The following is a 21,417-nucleotide window of genomic DNA, read 5'->3' on the forward strand; positions in this document are numbered from 1 at the left end:
TACTTCCTCTATATCCAATGAATCAACAAGTTGTACTCATTTCATTTTCCAGCTTTCTCTTGACTCTATGCTTATTCCAACTCATTTTTTCCTTCCTCTGTCCACACTATCATCAGACTGGACTAGTAGTCTAAAATACTAAGTGGTCTTCCCTGCATTCTCCCCTTTCATCCATTTTAACCCATTTTTTCCACTCTGGAGGCCATCTTTGTTGTTTTATCTTTAAAGAAGATCTGTTTGTTATTTCCTCCATTCTACACTCCCTTAAAACTGCAAAGTATTTTGGACATCTAATGATATCCTTCCAGAAAATTCCCAACTTCCTTGTGGCAATAACAGAATTACTTGCAGGAAACCACCTCCCCCATTAGTGTGGGATTATCCCATTTCCAGTTCGAGTGACGGATGTTCTAATTGGCCTGCTCTTCCCTAGCCACAGAGGGTATTTTAGGGAAGGACACTTTAGCCATGCCTAATTCACTGAGAGCACAACATTCCCCTACCCAGAGGAGTTTTTTTTTCAGGGTGGGAATGTGACAAAATCATATCTAATCAGGTAAACTGACGGGTTCATGCCACCATGATAGGAAGCAGACAGAAAATTAAGGTAGCACAAAGATGAGGATAGAGTCAATGGATCCCAGAGAGCCAGAGCTAAGGCACGAAAACTCCGTCCTATCGATGAAACTGCCTGGAATGGGAACTAAACTCTGGATTTCACCATTACATAAGACAACAATTTTTGTTTGTTTAAAGCAGGTTGGATTAGGGTTTCCATTCTTGCAGTGCAAAGATTTGTAGTTAATATCCTTTGAAACTAATGTGCCATGCACATGAAAGAAAGGCAGAAGTCCTTCATAGAGCTGAAAGCACGTTTGCATTTGCTGCATTGGCTCCATCCACAGAGGCCTACGTTTAACTTTTGTTCATGCCACTCCCTCTTCCTGAAACCTTTTGGCCTCCCACACATCCAATATTATGCCTCTTATCCTACTTTTCTCTTTACTCTCAAAGCCCTCAAATAGACCAGATGCCCCTTGTTATTCACTCTTAAGGCACAGTAGGGACTCCCTTTTGGTAATGGTAAGTACATAAAATTTATATTTATTTGTTATATTATTTCACCAATAACTATTCCTTTCTCTTAACTGTAAATTACATGTAGGAAACTGTCTCTGCTAGGCACAATGACTCATAACTGTAATCCCAACAGCTAGGGGGAGGCTGAGAAAGGAGGACTGCAGGTTCAAAGCCAGCCTCAGCAAATTAGCGAGGCCCTAAGCAACTAAATAAAGGTCTAGAGACCCTATCTCTAGATAAAATATTTAAAAAGAGGGGACTGGGGATTTGGCTCAATGGTTAAGCGCCCCTGGGTTCAATCCCGGATACAAAAAAGAAAGAAAGAAAGAAGGAAGAAAGGAAGGAAGGAAGGAAGGAAAGAAAGAAAGGAAAGGAAAAAGAAAAAGAAAAAAAGAAACTGTCTATTTTTGCTCACTAATGAGAGTCCCTGACGCATAGTAAGTATTTAACATTTTGTTGTTGTTGTTGAATGTATTAAGGAGTCTTAAAAGCCAATGAGAGGAAGACAATCTCTTACCATAATGAGTTTCAGTTAACCTCATGTGAAAGGGAGCAGAAAGTCGTAGCAAATATTACTGTTTTGCTTACAAAGTGAAAATAAGTTAGTAAAATCTATTTGAAAGCCATGTAAGAGGACTCATCTGGTCATATCCAAGCAATTTGCAAAAATGGGAAAGTTTTAAAACAGATGTATTGGAAACACATTATTTTATCTAGAGAATAAATTAAACAGTTGAATTAACATTGAATTACCCTTTTAGGGTAAAAGGTTGAAAGTTAAGCTTGTGTTTAATATAACTCAACCAAAGGGGGCAGAATATGACCAAGGTATTAATTTAGAAGTAAATGGGGTAACTTGGGGGAAAAGCAGAATTTTGGGCAAATTTCCTCCTCTGGTTTAGAGCCACAACAAAGAAGCTGTTAAAATGTTTGCAATTCCATTTAAATGTTGGATCAAGTCTTGATATAAAGACTTTTGGCTATTGGAAAAATGAGTTTGGAATGATTTTGTTGAATTACAAATTTCACAGGTTTCCATCATAGTCAAAAGACAATTTTAGATGAATTTCAGTTTTAAGAGGTCATATTTCTGTATCAATTTTTTCCTGCTGATCTGTCCTCATACCAGAGAAATAATAGGTGTGTATGAGAAAATTAAATTGGCAATGTTGTTACTCAGATAGATAGATATATATCTATATAGAGAGATAGATATATATTTTTGTGGTGGTGGTACTGGGGATTGAACCCAGGGGCATTTTACCACTGAGCTACATCCTCCCCAGTCCTTTTTATGTTTTTAAAAATTTCATGACAGGTTCTCACTAAGTTGCTTAGGACCTCACTAAGTTGCCGAAGCTGACCTTAAACTCGGGATCCTCCTGTCTCAGCCTCCTAAGTGCTGGGACTTACTTACAGGCATTCACTAACACACCAAGCCATGATTTATAATATACTTAGTAGAACACTACTTACATTGTTGTTAACAATGATGGTTGAATGAAAAATGCAACTGTGAGTCTATTTGAACTTTAAACGTGCTATAATACCACAATTGGGGATGCCTATAAAAGTGAAATTATTGGGGCTGGGACTGTAGCTCAGTGGTAGAACACCTGCCTCCCACGTGTGAGGCACTTTGCTCCTCAACACCAAATAAAAATAAATAAATAAAGACATTGTGTCCATCTATAACTAAAAAATATATATTTTAAAAACGTGAAATCATAAGCCAATCACTGTAGCCACACTTGTAATCCCAGCTACTCAGGAGGCTGAGACAGGAGGATAACAAGTTTGAGGTCAGCCTTAGCAAATTAGGAGGCCCTAAGAAACTTAGTGAGACCCTGTCTTAAAAAATAAAAAGGGCTGGGGATGTGCTCAGTGATAAAACACCCTGGGTTCAATCCTCAGTATCATCTCCCCAAAAGGTGAAATCATAATGCTTATATCTCTAAATTTATTTTTTTCAACCTGAAATGCCCTCCCCTCTCATTTCTGCCTAATCTAAATTCTCTTCAGGGTTTTTGTTGTGATGATAGTTGTTGTTTTGGGTACTGGGGATTGAACCCAGGAGCACTTTACCACTGAGATACATTCTCCTTTTCTATTTTTTTGAGACACAGTCTTGCTAAATTACTTAGGACCTCTCTAAGTTCTGAGACTAGCCTTGAACTTACATTCTTCCTGCCTCAGCTTCCCAAGTCTCTGGGGTTACAGGCACATGTCACCATACCCAGCTTCTTCTGTTTTTAACAACACAGAAAATTCATACCTTACAACCTTATTATCTGTGTTTTCTCTACCTCTAGACTGGTACACTTACTGTGTGGGATCAGTAGCTTCCAATTGTCAATTCAAGAACTACATCATCTATACTCCAAAATCCCTGGAAAACATTTACAATACATCTTCCAAACTGCTGCCATCCCCCCTTCTCTCACTTCCAAGATTTTGGTTCAGTAAATCAGAGAATCTAAGTAATCTGAAAAATTTAAAAACATCCTCAGCAAACCCTAATTGATAACAGCATTATTCACAAGAGACAAACAGTGGAAGAAATTCAAGTGTCCACTGATGGAATAGACAAACAAAATGTGGTCATATAAATACAATGAAATATTGTTCAGTCTTAAAAAGGAAGAAAATATTTTTTAGTTATGGATGGACATAACACATTAATTAATTTATGTATTTACTGCTGAGGATCAAACCCAGTGCCTCACACACGATAGGAGAGTACTAGACCACTGAGCCACAACTCCAGCCAGGAAGAAAATTTTGACACATGCTACACTTGGAACTTGAGGGCATGATGTTAAATGAAACAAAGTAATCAGAAAGGGATAAATGTGGACCAGGAATGTAGTCCAGTGGTAGAGCACTTGCCTAGCATGTGTGAGGCCCTGGATTTGACCCAGCACCACACACACACACACACACACACACACACACACGATACAAATGTATGATTCTACCTATATGAGTAATATAGAATAGTCAGATCTATAGAGACAGAAAGAAGAATGGTAGTTTCCAGGGACTAGAAGAGCAGTGGAGAATTGTGTGTTATTCCTTAAGGATATGGATTTCAGTGTTTCAAGTTGAAAAAAATTTTTAGGGATGGATGATGAGGATAGTTAACAACAACAACAACAAATATATATATATATATATATATATATAGAGAGAGAGAGAGAGAGAGAGAGAGAGAGAGAGAGAGAGATCGATCAGTGGTACTAAATAAATTCAAATATAAATTTAAAATATGTATATATTTTAAATAACTAAGATGATAAATTTTATGTTATGTGTATTTAATTACAAAAAACTCTACATGTGGGAAACACTGGTCTCAGTCATTAGTTTTGGTTGTTCATTCTCATCTAGTATTTTATTCATTCCTTCCCTTAAAAATATTTACTGAAAACCTACTGTGCACTATGCATCATTCTAGATTCTAGAGATAGATACAGTAATGACTAAGGCAGATAACATCCCTGACCTCAAAGAACCATGATCCTACTGTTTATGAGATTATATTTATAGGAATTAGCAGAAATGGAACAGAAAATCCAACTTCACAGTGGTTTTAATACTCAAGATATTGTTCTTGCATAAAAATATCTATTTGGCAGATATACCTAGGACACTTTTCTAGCTATGTTCTTCATCAATCCTATAGCATAACAATAATAAATATGGTACAATAAATGCGGTACAAAGTGACTGCTGAGTAACAGATTGGAAAGCTCATGGTGAGGCTAAAGACTGGATTTCCCTCTCCTGGCTGAGAAGATGGCAATCTTCATAAGCATATTTTATCTAGAAACTCAGTCAAGGTGTCCACTCAGGCTGGAGATTTGGAAGAGTCAATAGGAAAAATGTTACCTGGTTGGATCAGGTTGGTTTTTACAGTGCAAGATAAGTTACAAGTAAGAGACAACTGGCTCATCAGAAATCAGAGAGAAAGTTGGGTACAGTGGCTCACACCTGTAATCCCAGTGACCAGGAAGGCTGAGACAGAAGGATTGAAGTTCAAGGCCAGAGAATTTAGTGAGACCCTGTCTAAAATAAAAATAAATAAACAAATGGGGGCTGGGATTGTGGCTCAGCGGTAGAGCACTCGCCTTGTACATGCGAGACCCTGGGTTCGATCCTCAGCACCACATACAAAAATAAATAAATAAATAAACAAATTAAAAAAAATAAACAAATGGGCTGGGGTGATATAGCTCAGTGGTAAAGCAACTTTGAGTTCAATCCCCATTACCATTCAGAAAAAAAGAAATCAGAGAACAGAAACTGTTAAGAAATGCTCTGTAACTGTGGTCTGTGTCAAAGAGGGTAAGTAAATAATCCTGAGCTGAATTCTGTGACCCAAGATAAAGATAATGGAAGCAAAATCCACAATTCTGGAAACTGAAGAAAAGATGAAACAGGGTCCTGGATGAGCTTTACCAAGCACCTCCTACTGGCCCTGCTTTGCCTGGTAAAGTTTTCACTAAGCCCCTACTTTAGAGCCCAACCACTGAAATTCCTGGGAAGGGAAGCCCCCCAGGTTGGTTTCATGTCTTCCAAGGGAGTCTCCAGAACTCTTCTCAGTAGAAAATAGAATCCTAAATTAGCTTATCCCCCACAAGTGATCCTTCCACTGTCTTGTTCAGATATAACCACAGTGGACACTGATTGTACTCATGGAGGAGAGAACCAACTACTTTGGCTGACTAAGGGATTCACCCCATCACTGGGGCAGGGAGTACATTCCATGCCTAGGAAGCAGAATATGATCAATGCTATTGGTAAGTGACCACTCTAAGCTGTTTCTTCCCCTTTCTGTTCCACATAGCTTTTGTTTTTTCTTTAATTAATGCATCCAGATACTCTTCCACTTTTATTAGGTTAATTTGACCAGAGTTTGCCAATACACAGAAGCTTCTGGGCCAACCTGAGAGTGATAAATGTTGCCAAGAAACCCTAAAGCTAGAAGCAATAACTGGCTTAGAACCTGGGGAAGGAAGGAGTTTCAGGATGTACATGGAAGAGTTGTACTGCCATGGATGGTAATAGTTATGACACTGTATGCATGAGGAGAATGTGTGTATGGATATTGAATGGTCAGGAGGATTACACTAGAGAAATGACTTTTACTTGCCCAGCACCCAGGTTTCCTTTACAAAACCTTTTTCACCCCCATACTTGAGTTAAACAATTCTAGAAGAACTGAACCTATACCTCTCCATACTATTAAATCATTCACATCATAATATTTATACACTAACCTTCCAGCTTGGTTAGTGTATAAAGCAGACCTGGGGTATAAATTTATTCCAATCCTCCTGGCACAATGAATGATTCAGGAAAATATTCCAAATTCTATCAATAGAGTCAGACTCATAGTTTTGATTGAATGACTGAGAAAGAGACACTATTTACATAGAGACTTCTTGACTGATCTAATGTAAATTTGCAGCTGCGAGCAGTAGAGCATGCCTATAATCCCAGCAGCTCAGGAGGCTGAGGTAGGAGAATCGCTAGTTCAAAACCAGTCACAGCAACTAAGCAAGGCCCTAAGCAATTTAGCAAAACTCTGTCTCTAAATAAAAATATTTGAGATATGGCTCAATGATTAAGTACCCCTGAGTTCAATTCCCATGTCTAAATAAGTAAATAAATAAAATGTAAGTTTGCACTCTCAGGGATCAACCTTCTACCATTTCAGGTAGAGAGTCCTTGAGAATGAATCTTGAGCAAAGCAAAGCAGAGTAAGAACCAAAGAATGAGAACCAATACATATCCTTTTTGCTTAGCCATTTGGAGTATATGTCATGAACATTTGTTTGGAGCCTAGCACCTTGAGAACACCTTCCCTTTGGCTAGAGAGTTTCCTTCCTCTGCAAATTAGACATCAGAAATCGTCCTTCGCTAGCACCCCTTGCAGCTGTACACAAGTAGGTGACCCAGTCCTATCAGACACTGTTGAGAAAATTCCTTTGAGAAGAGAGTAATGTGAGAAAGAAATGCCATATGGCATCTACTTGTGCCAGTGACACTGACACCACTGCCACTTGGCCTTCAGAGGTGGCACTGCTGAGTTCCTGGTAATAACTGGCAGGAGCACCCACGTCAGTAAAGTTCAGTTCCTCCTGGTGATGCCAGGAGGTCAAAGCAGTAGCAGCATCTTTAGGCTCATTCTGATACCTGTTTTAGGTGGTGTCCTAAAAACTCAGCCTGAGCCTAACTCTTCAGACCTCTTGGCAATTCTGTGACCTACCTAATATCCTTTCACAAATTTTTATTGGCTTAACCAACCAGCTAGGTTTCTGTCACTTTAAACTAAAAGTTCTTGTACTAATTTACAATCAGTAAGTAATTTGATATGTGGATATATAATGAATGAATGAACAAATGATTGAATGTCAATTCTGAAAGGGAGATATTCCCATTTTTAATGTAGTCAGCTTTGTGTTCCTACAAAGAAATACCTGAAACAAGGATATTTGTAAAGAGAAAAAGTTGATTTTACTTAGTTCAGAGGTTCAAATCCAAGATCAGTAATTCCATTGGTTTGAACCTCTGGTGATGGTGGTATATCACAGCAGGATTATGGGGTGGAATAAATCATTCACATCATAATCGAAGAAGCAGAGCAAGAAGACCACACCAGGGTCCCACAGTCCCATTTGAGGGCACATCCCCAATGACCCAAGGACCTTCTAAGAAGCTCCATTTTCTAAAGGTTCTGCTCCCTCTCAATAGCGCTACCCTAGGGACCAAATTTACACATGGACCTTTGGTGGATATTTCATCCAAACCATAACACCACTGTACAGATAAAAAATAGATTCAGTAATATTTAACACATCTTTCTCTTCATATTAACAATGTTAATAATTAATAACTAATATTAATAAGGCTACATAGCTAACAAATTCTAGAGCAGAGATTTGAATTTTAGCCTTTTGTTTTAACCTCCAAAGTCCATACTATTGTAGTATGTCATTTGAAAAATGTTTTCAGAAATCATCTTGTGGCAGATGGAACAGATTGGCTTACTCAGAATTCATTCCAATCTTCTACTGTTTCTTCCCATACAAAAGCTAGAAATCTAAAAGCCATGTTTCCCAGACTCACTTGCAACTCCAGTTATGATTTAGGCTTTACCAATTAGATGCACTTGTGTGAAGATTGAACTTATAACTGACTCAAGTAGGAGGAAAACCTCCCTGAGGACTTCATTTTGATGGTACAAATCAGGTACAGCAAGATTTTAGGGCCAAGAATGGAGGCTGTGGCTCTCTGATTCCTGAGTTATGACAAGCCAGTGTGATCTGGAGTTGGCAGGTGCCATAGGGCTTCTTGATTCCCCAGCTTACCAATTTTTTGCTGAGAGACATTCTCAAGACAGGTCAGCTCTGTAATAGTGTACTGGGAGCATTCCTGGAAACCCAGCCCAGAGCCCACTCGTCCAGCCCTTGAAATTGAGTACCTGATCCCTATATCCAGTCCTTCCTTGCTTAAACTAGTTGAATGGTTTCTACTTCTTTTGAATCCTTTCTAAAATTAGCATGTAAAGAGGTCAAGCACAATATAACCAAGCAATACACAGAGATTCTCATCTTTCCTCAGTGTTGCAATTAAGGGGAGAGAACATGTATTCAATTTTTATATTCCAATAAGCATCATGGCCTTTTCAGTCGTCACCTTTTTTTTTCTTTTCTTTTCTTTTTTTTCCTTTTCTTTTCTGTACTGGAGCTTGAACCCAGGGGTGCTTTACCACTGAGCTATATCTCCCAGTCTTTTGAGACACAGTCCTACCAAGTTGCCCAGGATGGCCTCTAACTTGGGATTCTCCTACCTCAGTCTCCCAAGACACTGGATTAGAGGTGTGCACAATTGTGCCTGACAGTCTTGCCACTCTTGCAATCTCAAGAAATTGAGTGTATGAGTCAGGGTCCTGGCAGGAAGCATGGCTCATTCACAATGGACAATTTGGGAAGACTTCAATAAAGATTAATTTTTAAAGGAATGGGTAGGGTTTGGAGGACCACACAGGTTGTGCAATGACTCTAGGAGCAAATGGAGGAAGACACTGTGGAAACCTGGAGAAAGCCTGGTGGGGAGGGTGCCTTACAGGAGGTGTGGCTTGAGGTTGAGAAATGCAACCACTCACTGGACCCCACAGGGAGGGAACCATCTTACAATCTGCCCTTCTTCCAAGCTCTGCACATTCACTGAACCCACCTGGAAGCCAGAGGACAATAGATGGTGCCATAATCCATCCAGGATAGCCTTCCAGGGTGGAGGAGAGAGATGGGGAGTAGATTCTGATGGGGCCAAGGGGGAGATCCAGCATGCCGTGTGAAAAAATCAGTTGCCCGGTGAGACAAGAGAACGTACAAGTACGAGCTGAAAGACTTTGTGCTGTTGAATTTTTAAAATTCTCACAGGTTGAGTTTATTCATCCTTTTAAGAGATATTCTATATAATCTGCTCAAATGATTTGAGGACATTTTACTTAGTTTAGCGTGGAATACCCCAGAGTGCAAGAAGTGGAAGTCACCTTAGAGGTCTTGCCGAAGACATATTTCAAAGATGAGGAAATCTCTTAGAAAAATGAAACAAATTGCTCCAAAGTGACACATCCCAACAATTTCAGATCCAGGTGTGATGGTGCACGCCTGGAGTCCCAACTACTCAAAGACTGGGGCTGGAAAATCCTAAATTTGAGGGCAGCCTGGGCCACATCATGAGACTCTCATCTCAAAAACAAGACAAAACAAGCCAGACTGTGAGGCAGCTACAGTCTAAGCCTTGAGCATCCTCCACCATGGTTTTATTATTCTCTTCATTTTAAACATTTACCTGCGAAGCTGAATTCCAAAGACACTTTTCCTAAAAATAACTAAAAGACACCACGGGAGAAATTTGCATAATGTATTTTTTTATCTATAATTTACAGTGTGTAATCTAAAAATGTGTGACAAAGCAATGCTTGTAGTGCAGAGAAAACTCCCCTGGGATATTTCATTCCATTTAAAAACACCTCAGTATGGGGGGATGAGGGAGCAGCAGCCTGTGACACACTTCCATCAGGCAAAATGTTATTCCAGTGATTCACAGCGAGAGGCCTGACAAACACTTTGAGTCGATATAAAGGTTCTTGCCATCAGGATAAAATGAGAATTGCAGTGGGTGGTCCCATTCTAGCCTCATGTCTCCTTCTACTTCTGTCCTGGCTTAGGTGGTTGCCCTGGAAACGGTAGGGTGGCAAACAAAACCATTTGGAACAACTTTTAAGAAGCCTTATGCACGAAGGCCTAATTTTTATTTGCTGCTGCCTTTTCCAAAAGCTGTCTTCTCTGGAGAGAAGGGTGTGCTCTTTGGACTACCTTGAAAGCTGGTTCATTCCAATGTCTTTGGCAAGGTCCAGTTGGCTGACTGGCCAGAGTTTGGCAGACAGAAGGGAAAAGGGGCTTTACTGATCGTTATTTAGCTTCGGATCCCCACACAGATGGTCCTGATCTCCTCCCCCACCTAAGAATTTTTCTAAAATGACACCCAAGTTTTTCTTGGCAGAAGTTATAATTCCTGGCAAACAGTTCACTGCAGCTCTAATTATGATGACAGCTTTAATGGAGAAGATAATCATATTAAATGGTTCTTATTCAGTTCCATGTGATGAATTAGTGATTACCATGAAATGTGTTAAGCAGCCAAAAGTAAAAGGAAAGAATAATGTAACTGTGCTACAGTTGAGGTTTGAGGGATTCCAAAACTGGGTAGAAAATAGGACAAAATGACCTTTAAAGTAGAGATGATGATTCTAATGTTTCTTGTAGCTTATTTATTGATTAAGAAACCCCATTTTTCTTCATGTGTCTATTACAGTAAAAAATTATCCTGACACTTGTTAAAATAGTACGGAAGACTTTATTTGAGATTATTGCAATAGGGGTCAACTCCACTGCAGTAAGAGGAAGTGGTCACCTCAGTCCTCAGGTGGGGATTTGTGACCAACAAGCAGAATGCCTAAGAGGAGACATCAAGGGTAGGGGATTCTTGCTAAACTGACAGACTGTTGCTGAAGGCAGGCCAAGGTGTTCCAATATCAAGGGATAAGAGATAAGGAATTTAATCTGATATCAGGGGTGATCAGATATCAAATATTCTCAATATTGACTTAGCAGGATTCTTATTAAAACTGGGCTAGACAGGCCACAGACAGGATGAGAGTCATGGTAGAAACCTAGTTGAAAAGATGGTTCAGAGGATCGTGATTAAAGTTAGGTCGAGAAGAGACTTAATCATAAACACACTAGTACTACATACTTTTTTAAGTTCTGGGAATTGAACCCAGGGGCCCTCTACTACTGAACTACATCCCCATTTTTTAAATTTTTTTAATTTTGAGACAGGGTCTTGCTAAGTTGCTGAGGCTGGCCTCAGACTTGTGATCCTCCTACTTCAGCCTCTTGAGTCTCTGGGATTACAGGCATGCACCATCATTGTAGTACTGTATGCTTTTACATACTGTGACCCAGACATGAAAAGGAGGGAAGGAGGAAAGAAGGAAAAGAAGGATAGAAGGAAAGGAGAGAGGGAAAGAGCAGGGACAGGAAGGTTTGTAACATTGTCTTCCAAATTCAGTCTGTTCTGAGTGTGGCTACATATTTATTTTGTGGGGTAGATAGATTTGATCTTTGAAACAGCCAGAAGAGGGCTGGGGTGTGGCTCAAGCAGTAACGCACTCTCCTGGCATGCACGGGGCACTGGGTTCGATCCTCAGCACCACATAAAAATAAAATAAAGATGTTGTGTCCACCGAAAACTGAAAAATAAATATTAAAAAATTCTCTCTCTCTCTCTCTATCTCTCTCTCTTTCTCTTAAAAAAAAAAGAAAAAGAAAAGAAACAGCCAAAAGACATTTAGGGCCAAGTACAAGAAGAGTATTAAATTAAGTAACAATGTCAAAATTATAAAGCAATGTGTTGGTTAATGGTTCTTGTGTGGTTTATAAACAGGGTGATAAATCTCAACCCATTTTTCCTGGAACTTTCCCAGTTTTAAGACTGGAAATCTTCCTCAGTTTCAGGTAAACAAAAAATTTTTGCCTAAGACTTTCCTGGTTTTATAGTCCCATGTCCTAGGAAACTCCTCAGTCCTGGGAAAATTTAGAATGGTCCATCACCCTATTTAAAAAAAAAAAAAAAGGCCCTTTAGGTAATTCCAAACAATATGTTTCAAATGTATTTGAAGTCATGGGGTATGATAAGCTAGGTGTTTAGCTTTCAATATAAGCGTTATTTCAAACCAAAACCAAAATTAATTTAGTCATATACTATGTGAGAAAATAATGTTCACCCTGACTCCTATGTAATTTGATGAACCTGTACTTAAATACTTTGATTCAAATACAAGATCCAAACACTTCTCCACAATGTTCAGCTAAAGACAGCTTGCTTAGTAAATTGAAGTATTTATGTACAATCATGTATGTTTTCATTTTATATTAATATCTCTTTATATGTTGCTATAAAATTCTTACTTGGAAAAAAGACATTCATTCAAATTTGTTATTCATTCATCTGTAAACTACAGTAAATGTAGTTACTGTGTGTAGTAAGGAGAGAGAGAAAGAGAGAGAGAGAGAACATGTATATGTGTGTGTATGTGTGTGTGTGTGTGCACTCGTGCGTAAGCGCGTGTGCGTGATCTTCCATGGGGAAACAACTTTCTTTATCATCGTCTTTTCCAAACTAATTCATCTGCATGTTCACTCATTTTACCAAGAAATGTGTTGTTCCTTTAGAAGGCATTTTTAAGGACTAGAGAGAGATGAAGAGGATCAGATGACAAAGCCTTGCTCAGAAGGGTCCGTTGCAACCACTTTGAATAATCCATAATTTATCTCTTTAAAGTCCATTTGTATGAGGACCTGCCTCCATGAAAAAGAGGAAGACTGGGAAGGGATGTGGCCGTGTGAGAATGGGACATATCTGAGGCTAATTGGAGCTAAAGAGGTGGAATATTTTAGGGGGACCCTGAATTAAAAACCACTTAGTTCCAAAGAGCCAACACTTTACAAGATTGAAGAGAGAGAGAGAGAGAGAGAGAGAGAGAGAGAGAGAGAGAATCCAAATATGATGACAAACTAGGAACCCCAACTGAGAACAAGCAAGTTATAAACAGAATATAAATGTTTATACTTAAACACAGGTAAAAGCTAGCACACATTAAGGTAGTTTTCCTGACTGTTTTTATAGGGTGCCAGCAGCCTTACCCTGATGTGGGTGGAGGCTCTAACCAGGCCTGACTCTTCCACTTCTCACTTCAATGGACTGTGTTGTCCAGTTTGAGTGGCTGCCAAGCCTGAACATGCTTAGGTGGGATCTCATTTGGGTGGGGACATTTCATGTATTTGCTTCTCTTAACTGCCATCTTTTCTATTGGACAAGTTACTAGAGATGACTGTGGCTCTGCTGGGAATCCAGACACTTTTGCAAGATGATTAGGCTTTTCTAACTCATTTGTTTTAAGTCTAAGGGAAAGTCTCAGGGAACAAGGCTAGCAAGAGCTGGTGGAAATAGATCTCATTTCTTTTTTTCTTTTTGTGGTGCTGGGGATTGAACCCAGGGCCTTGTACATGTGAGGTAAGCACTCTACCAACTGAGCTATATCCCCAGCCCTGGACCTCATTTCTACTAAGAAGCAACCAGAAGACAACTACAGCATTTCCATCATCATATTTACTATTTTTTTCTTGCTATAATGGAAAAACTGTCCTAGAGTCTAAGCCCTTTTAGACCTTGCTATTCAAGCCCTGGAGCCTCTCTTACCTATTGAAAGATTTTGCTCTTTCCATCACCCAGTGTCCCCAGCATCTCTACATTTCCCCCTCTCTAGTCAATCATTGCCATCAACATGTAAATGAACCCCTCTTCTCCTCCTGCCATTCAAGTTTTCTTACATTACCATTTCTAAAATGAGTTACTAATACTTAAGGTCTCCACATATTTCTTCACTTCATATTTGCATTTGTGACTTCTACAATCATGTTTTCTTCCCTATATTTCCACTGAAGCCATTCTTCTCAAGATCAACAGTGAGATCCATATTGCCGAATCCTTGGAACAATTCCTGGTTCTTCTCCTTCTGGACCTTTCAGTGCTATAATGATATAGTGCTATAATCTAAGTGGTCTACTGAGACCACTTAGATTCTGAGTCAACGCTCCATCTCAGTTTTCCTTCTATGTTCCTGATTGGCTTCTTCTCAGTCTGTTGTCTCCTTCCTCTTATTCCCAATTTTGAAACTGTTTAAACTTCTTCTGTTCTTTAAATACACTCTTCACTTTGTAGGAGATCCTATCCAGTCCCATGGCTTTAATTTCTATCTCTCTGTCAATAACTCTCAGATATATATTCTCCAGTCCTGACATTTCCCCTGAGCTCCAGACTTAGCAAATCCTACCACCTACTTGACATTTCCATTAGATGTCTAATAAGCATTTAAAATGAACATTTTCAGAATAGAACTTGATCTTATCTCCCAAACCTATTTCTCCCAGTTTTCTTCATGCAGCTGTTGACTGAAGTAGTTCAGGAAATAAACTTAAGACTCATTTTTGACTACGTTATTCCTCATGTACCTAGACATCACAATAGTCAAATTGTGTGAGCCCCTGCCTGACTTGATTACCACTATTAGTGATGACCAGAAATGTCTTCAGAATTCCCAGCAGATGATTTCCAGGGGTGGTCCTGTGGTCTTCTCTTCAATATGGTATGAAATGGTAAATCCAAACTGCTTGAGGTAGGTGACTCTGCTGCAAACTGAGTTTCTGCCTCTCATTTAGCTACTCAAGCCTCTTTGAAAAATGATTCTTATTCTCAAGGAGGGTGAGCAATTAAACTTCTCCAAAAAAACAATTTCCTAGAAAAAGGAAACTCATGGGTGGAGTTACCAGGGCTGGGTCCTCCTGAGGTCTACCATTTTCAACCTTAGTGGTTGAAGACAATCATGTGGACTGGACTGGGTCAGGAAGATTAGGGAAAGGTTGAAGGGAATTAAGCAAATCTTCTTAGAAGGCTACATCTACATCTGAGAACAAAGAAAAGCTCCCTTCCCTTTTGAGAATGTCAGTTTTTATTACAAAATCAAGAAGAAATGTGTAAGAAATTATCTAATGAATTCCAGGAAATGATAAGTATGTTTGATGAATCATATGGGCTGTTGCTTTAGGACTATGAAGACTTGAAGCATAAAGCAGATAACATGGCTAGACAGAATTCCGTCTAGGAATTCCTCCATTTTCTTTAACATGTACTTTTCAGGGCTGGCCTGCAGGTGGTGGTGTAGCCCACAGAGGACTACATAGGCAAAGACTAGATGGGACATTAGATCCAGATACCTGTTGTTAGAATTTTGTCTAAGTAGATCTTGCACCCAGATATGATTCATTCAGCCCAAGAAGATGACAATGACACTGCACAGGTAAAAGGACACCTCAATGTCAGATTACCCCTCTCCCATTGATCTCAAAGCTCTTGGATTGGTAGCCGGAGATATCTATAAGCTCTTTCATGTGCAGATAGGTGACGAGCAAAAAAACCTTCCAGATACACTCAAGATGTTCTTCCCATGTAAGGTTGCTAATATCTAATAAAGGGCATCTAGCCAGGTGTGGTGGCTCACATCTACAATTCCAGTTTTGGAGGCTGAGGCAGGAGAATCACAAGTTGGAGGTCAGTCTGGCCAACTTAGCAACATCCTGTCTCAAAAATAACATTTAAAGGGCTGGGGATTTAGCTCAGTGGTAAAGCATCCCTGGGTTCCATCCCCAGTACCACAAACAAAAGAGGGGCATCTATGGGTTAAATGGTCAATTCTGTCATGATGCTGGTATAGCTGGCTCCTAGACTCAATATAGCAGGTTAGTATCCTTCCCTTCTGCCTCTCCTCCCCCCACACTCCACCTGTGCCAAAGCTTGGGACTAGAACTGCTGTCCATACCTGGCTTGGCAAAAAGCCAAACATATTATTTATAGTGGGATCACAAATTCATTTCTTCTATGCTCAGATGGGCAAGGAAACTGCCGCCCACTTCTTTATTTTTCTACAACTTACCACTCGTCCATAAGGAATTGAAAAAAAGAACTCTAAAATTTATCCCATTCAGTTAAACTTAGTTCAGTTCAATGCTTCAGATGGCTCCTTTATGTGAACTCTATTTAGTTTCCTTAAGTAAAACACTAAGTATTTACACTTTTCTCTCCATGGTCTTGTTCTCAAGTTAATGTCTGTGTGTACTGAAGTCTATGAGAGCTTAGATAAGCCATGTAAGTGCTATTACCTGGATCCTTACTCCTTAGTGGCAGAGTGACTGCACTGGTGACCACAAAAGTACCATTTTTCCAGTCTAACCTTTTGAAATAAAGTGATTATCTCTGGAATTATGATTCTGGTCACCTCAAAGTTCCTATTCAGCTACTCCTTTGTTTTGACCAGAGTCCTCTGATGTATCTCTGTGCTCTCAAAACTTCAGTGTCTCGTCAGAACACAGAGGACTTGCTGGATCATCTGTACAACACCCCGCCATGTGGGCCCAGGAATGATGGCTCAAGCGCATATAACAACCTTCCTCCCACTGCCACCTCCTCACTCTTACTCCTTGCCAAGAATCTGGCCTCTGGCCTTCTTGCCTCTTCTTTGCCTTCCTTGTTTCTTCCATATCCCTTGGAACTGGGTGGGGCATTGGTTAGGCAATTCATTCATTCATATATTATCTCTCTTGTAGGCTAGAGCAATGTGCCTCATGACCTAGCTTTTACAAGTGGAAAGGATATCTTCTCTACCTTTAGGAAAAGACTATGATTTGAGGCTATAATAAATCTGAACTTCAGAAATCTTTCTGGATAATGTCCAACTAAGTCTTTCTGTAGAATCAATGCAAAATATAATCAAAATACAAAGACAAAAATTTACTTTGTTGTTCTAGGTCTACTCTGTGCAATATGGTAACCACTAGCTCCAGGTAGCTATTTAAATTTAAAATAATTAAACAATTAAAATTTTAAATTTCAGGTTCTCATTCACATTAGCCACTATTCAAGTTTTCAGTAGCCGTATGTGACAGGGGTCACTACATTGAACAGCAAAGATGTACAACATCAATAGCATTGTGGAAAATTACATTGAACAACTACTCTAGAGGAAAGCTACACATCCTCCTTTTCTAAATCAGTAAAATGTCTTATTTGAATGGGTATGAAGCTTCCTGTAAGAAGTTCTACAGAATGTGACACTAAATCTGAAAATACACTTTGAAACAATTACTTGTCATAATTCTTGCTCTGGATTCTCTAGAAGATGGGTTAGTCAATAAAGCCCCACCTACTTCCCCAAGTGCCATTGTTGTTCTCTGTTTTTCCTAAGAGGAAGCTACATAAATTTTGCACTGTGGAGCCCAGTGCAAAACCAGAATCGTATTCAAAAATTTCAAGACAGAAATAATCCAAGTTCTGGGTTTTTATTTTGGGGTGGGGTGTGTGTGCGCAATATGACAGCATAGATTTCACACCTATGAAGCTGGCCTTTTCTAGGATAATAACACCCCAAAGAGAAATCAAGGCATCTCTGTGGGTTTACTGGGGAATGTGCTCATGAGCAGCAATGCCAGAGCCCACAGCTGCACCAGTGCTGGCCAAGTTCAGATGTTAACTCAGACAGCTGCCCAAGAAATGCCTGTGGCTAGAGGTAACTGACTAGCCAAATCAAGTGACAGGAAGTGAGGGCCCCAACATGTACTGGAAAGCCCCTTACTGAAAGATCAGGGCATGTAAGCTGCTTCTGTCTGCATATGTTTCCATCATGGCAGGGGGTGGTGGGGGCTGAGACCATCACAGCCATCATTCTAGAAACTATTGGAGGACAAAGAAAAGGCAACACACCCAGGAACTTCAGCACGGAGAATGATGTCTAACTTTCTTCCTTGCACTCTGGATATGAGCAGAGCATGTGTGCAGAGAAGAGCCTACCTGCCTTAATTTGAGAGGCAAGGGGATTCAGGGAGAAGCCAGAACTTCAGAATGAATGATCAGAGCAGAGGAGCAAGACAGAGAAAGAGAATCTACTCGAAAGTCAACTAAACAGAAACTGAGAAAACCACACAAAAACAAAAGAGCTGAGGTGGAAGGTGAGACTTGGAAGTTGTAAACATTCTGTAAGATAAGTAAATTAACTCCCACAGCTTTTTAGAGTGGAGCAGATTGGAACCTACACATAGAAATGCTGGCAATGCAGTAAAAATAAATAAATAAATAACTTTTAAATAAACAGCTGAATGTAAAAGATAGAAAATGATTTTATAATAAAGAGAGGAAACAAAACCACAGGGATTTAATCCGAGTTGGCCCTCTGGTTCCTTTGATTGTTAGACTATTTGGTTCCCCTTGAGGATTTGTTCAAGTGCCCTTGTCTCTCATACTGACCCCTGGCTTTGAGCAGATGAAGGCTGGCCCAGAACTCAACTGGAGACCTGGCCACCTTCTCTGTCCAAGTTTAGAAGCTGCTTAAGGGATCTCCTTGAGCTCTCTGAGACACAGAGTCTAGATCACACATGTCCTTGAAGGAAACCCCCTGAGGACGACCCACTGCCATGGAAAAGAAGTAGAAAAGTTCCACCCTCCAGCTTAGAAAAGTTCCAATGAAACTTGGGTGTTGAATTTCTCACAGAAGTCTTTTAGTTTTAATCCTGACCTCCTCTAACTTACAGTAGAAATGAAGGGGACAATGAAGGACAAAAAAACTATATCAACTCAAGGAAGGAGAGAAGAAGAACAAATCAAAGTTAAAGAATGGTAAATAGAAAACAAATTATTTCAGTAATCAAAATACATGTAAATATCAATATACTGAATTTGCCTATTAAAGAGCAGAGAATTCTTTTTTAGATGGGAATCGTACTATGTAGCCCAGGCTGGCCTCCAGTGAACCTCTGGCCTCAGCCTTCCAAATTAGAGGGACTATATGTACCACTATACCCAGATGAGATTTTCAGAATTTTAAGCAATTCAGTCATGTACTGCTTATAAGAGGCATACCTAACACATGATGACATAGATAAATAAAGATAGATAAAATGTACTAGAACAATATTTTTTAAATTAAACATATAACAATATTATTAATTTTTTGACTTTTAAGGCAAAAATATAAGGGATAGGGCTGGGGTTGTGGCTCAGTGGTAGAATGCTTGCCTAGCATGTGGAAGGCATTGGGTTCTATCCTCAGCACAATATAAAATAAATAAATACAATAAAGGTATTGTGTCCCACTACAACTAAAAAAGTTTTTTTAAAAATATATAAGGTATAATGACAAAAAAATAAGAAAAATTCATATTGATGAAATAGTCATTTGGAACTTCAGTGTGTGTGTGTGTGTGTGTGTGAGAGAGAGAGAGAGAGAGAGAGAGAGAGAGGGATACATTGTCAAAATTAGAAAATAATCAGTTTTAGAAGATGTTAACAACATATAACTTTACACCCAAATCACAGAAGACACATTCTAGCACATATGAAACATGTATAAATCGGACTATAGGGCTAGGGCTGTATGTAGCTCAGTGGCAGAGCGCTTTTCAATCTTTAGCATTGTATTAAAAAAATAAACAAACAAAATAAAGGCATGTTGCCCATCTACAACTACAACATTTTTTTAAAAAAAGCTGACTATGTCTAAAGCAAATCTCAAGCAAATACCAGTGGTCTAAAATTACATAAAACATGTTCTCTGACATGAAACAATATAATCAGAAACCAATACTTACACTACCACCATCCATTTTAGAAACTTTTAAATAACAATTAAGGGAGAAAATGAATGGAAATTTCAAACGTATAGTGCTGCTCAGACAATGAAAACCCCTACCAAGATACATGGCATGCAGTTCAGTTCATAACTTCAGGATTTCCTTCTTTTAGAAGGAAAGTTAGAGCTTTACATGCAAATACTGGAAGAAAAGGATGCATATATCCCAAAGATTAAAAAAAAATCCTGAGGTTGGAGGTGTGGCTCAGTGGTAAAATACATGCTAACATGGGCAATACCTTGGGTTCAATCCCCAGCACCAATTAATTAATTGACTAATTAAAAATCCAGAATAAAGAAAATAGAAGGAAAGAAGAAACAACAGAAGAAGAGATATAAATGAAAGGGGAAAAGTCAACAGATCGAAAAGCTAGTTTGTCTTAGAAAACTAATAAAATGGACCTGGCAAAATTGATTGAGAGGGAAAAAATAGGAAAATTATGGAAAAAAAAGGTCTTGACTCTAAAGCTGATATTTTTAAGTATAAGTGAATGCAATAAACATTATTATAATAATAAATTTTAAAATGTAAATGGACAGTTTTCTAGAAATATACAGATTACTAAAAGTGAGATGAAAAACATGGCAATCTATTTATAACCATTAAATTAATTGAATATGTAGTTTAAGAAAAAAATTACCCATTAAGTACCATACCAACCGTGTGTGTGTGTGTGTGTGTGTGTGTGTGTGTAGGGTTTCACCAATTTCCCAGGCTGGCCTTGAACTTGCAATCCTCCTCTCAGCCTCCTGTATTGCTGAGATTACAGGCATGTGCTACCGTGTTTAGTTGCAAATAAATTTTTGAAAAAGATAACTGAGAGGGGATTTGCTTTACCAGGCTAATTATAAGACTATAATAAAAGGATACATACTCACATACACTCACAACACACACACACGTGCAGTCATACACACACACATACATATCCATGGAATCTTGGTATGGAACAAACTGGCTCACATATCGGTAGGAAGAGGTAAACATTAGATAAATGATGCTAAGTCAACTGATAGTATACAATGAAAGAGAATTCAGATATTCACTTCATGCCATAACAAAAGTACATTTTGCATGGATTAAAACCTTAAATATTGGTGGTGGGAGGGTGTTTAAAAAGAAAGTATAAGAGAATGTTTGTTTTACATTTCTTAAGGTTTATTAAACAAAATACCAAAAGCATAAATGATAACAGCATGATAACTTACATTAAAATATAAAAAGTCCATTAGACAAAAGACACTATAAACAGTCTGGGAGAAGTTATTTATAATACATATTATTAGGTATTGGTATCCAGAAAATGAAAGATCCTCGTAAATCAATTAGAAAATACAAGTAGTGCAGCAGAAAAATTGTCAATATTTAATTGTTAAAAGGAAGCTAAATAACCAACAAAAGTTTTTTAAAATTCTCAACTTCAGCGATAAATGTGACTTAAAACCACAATAAGGTACTTTCT

Source organism: Marmota monax, unplaced genomic scaffold, assembly GCF_021218885.2.
Source record: "Marmota monax isolate L192 unplaced genomic scaffold, Marmota_monax_Labrador192_F-V1.1 WCK01_AAM20220418_F8-fsc00001, whole genome shotgun sequence".
NCBI classification, from domain to species: Eukaryota; Metazoa; Chordata; class Mammalia; order Rodentia; family Sciuridae; genus Marmota; species Marmota monax.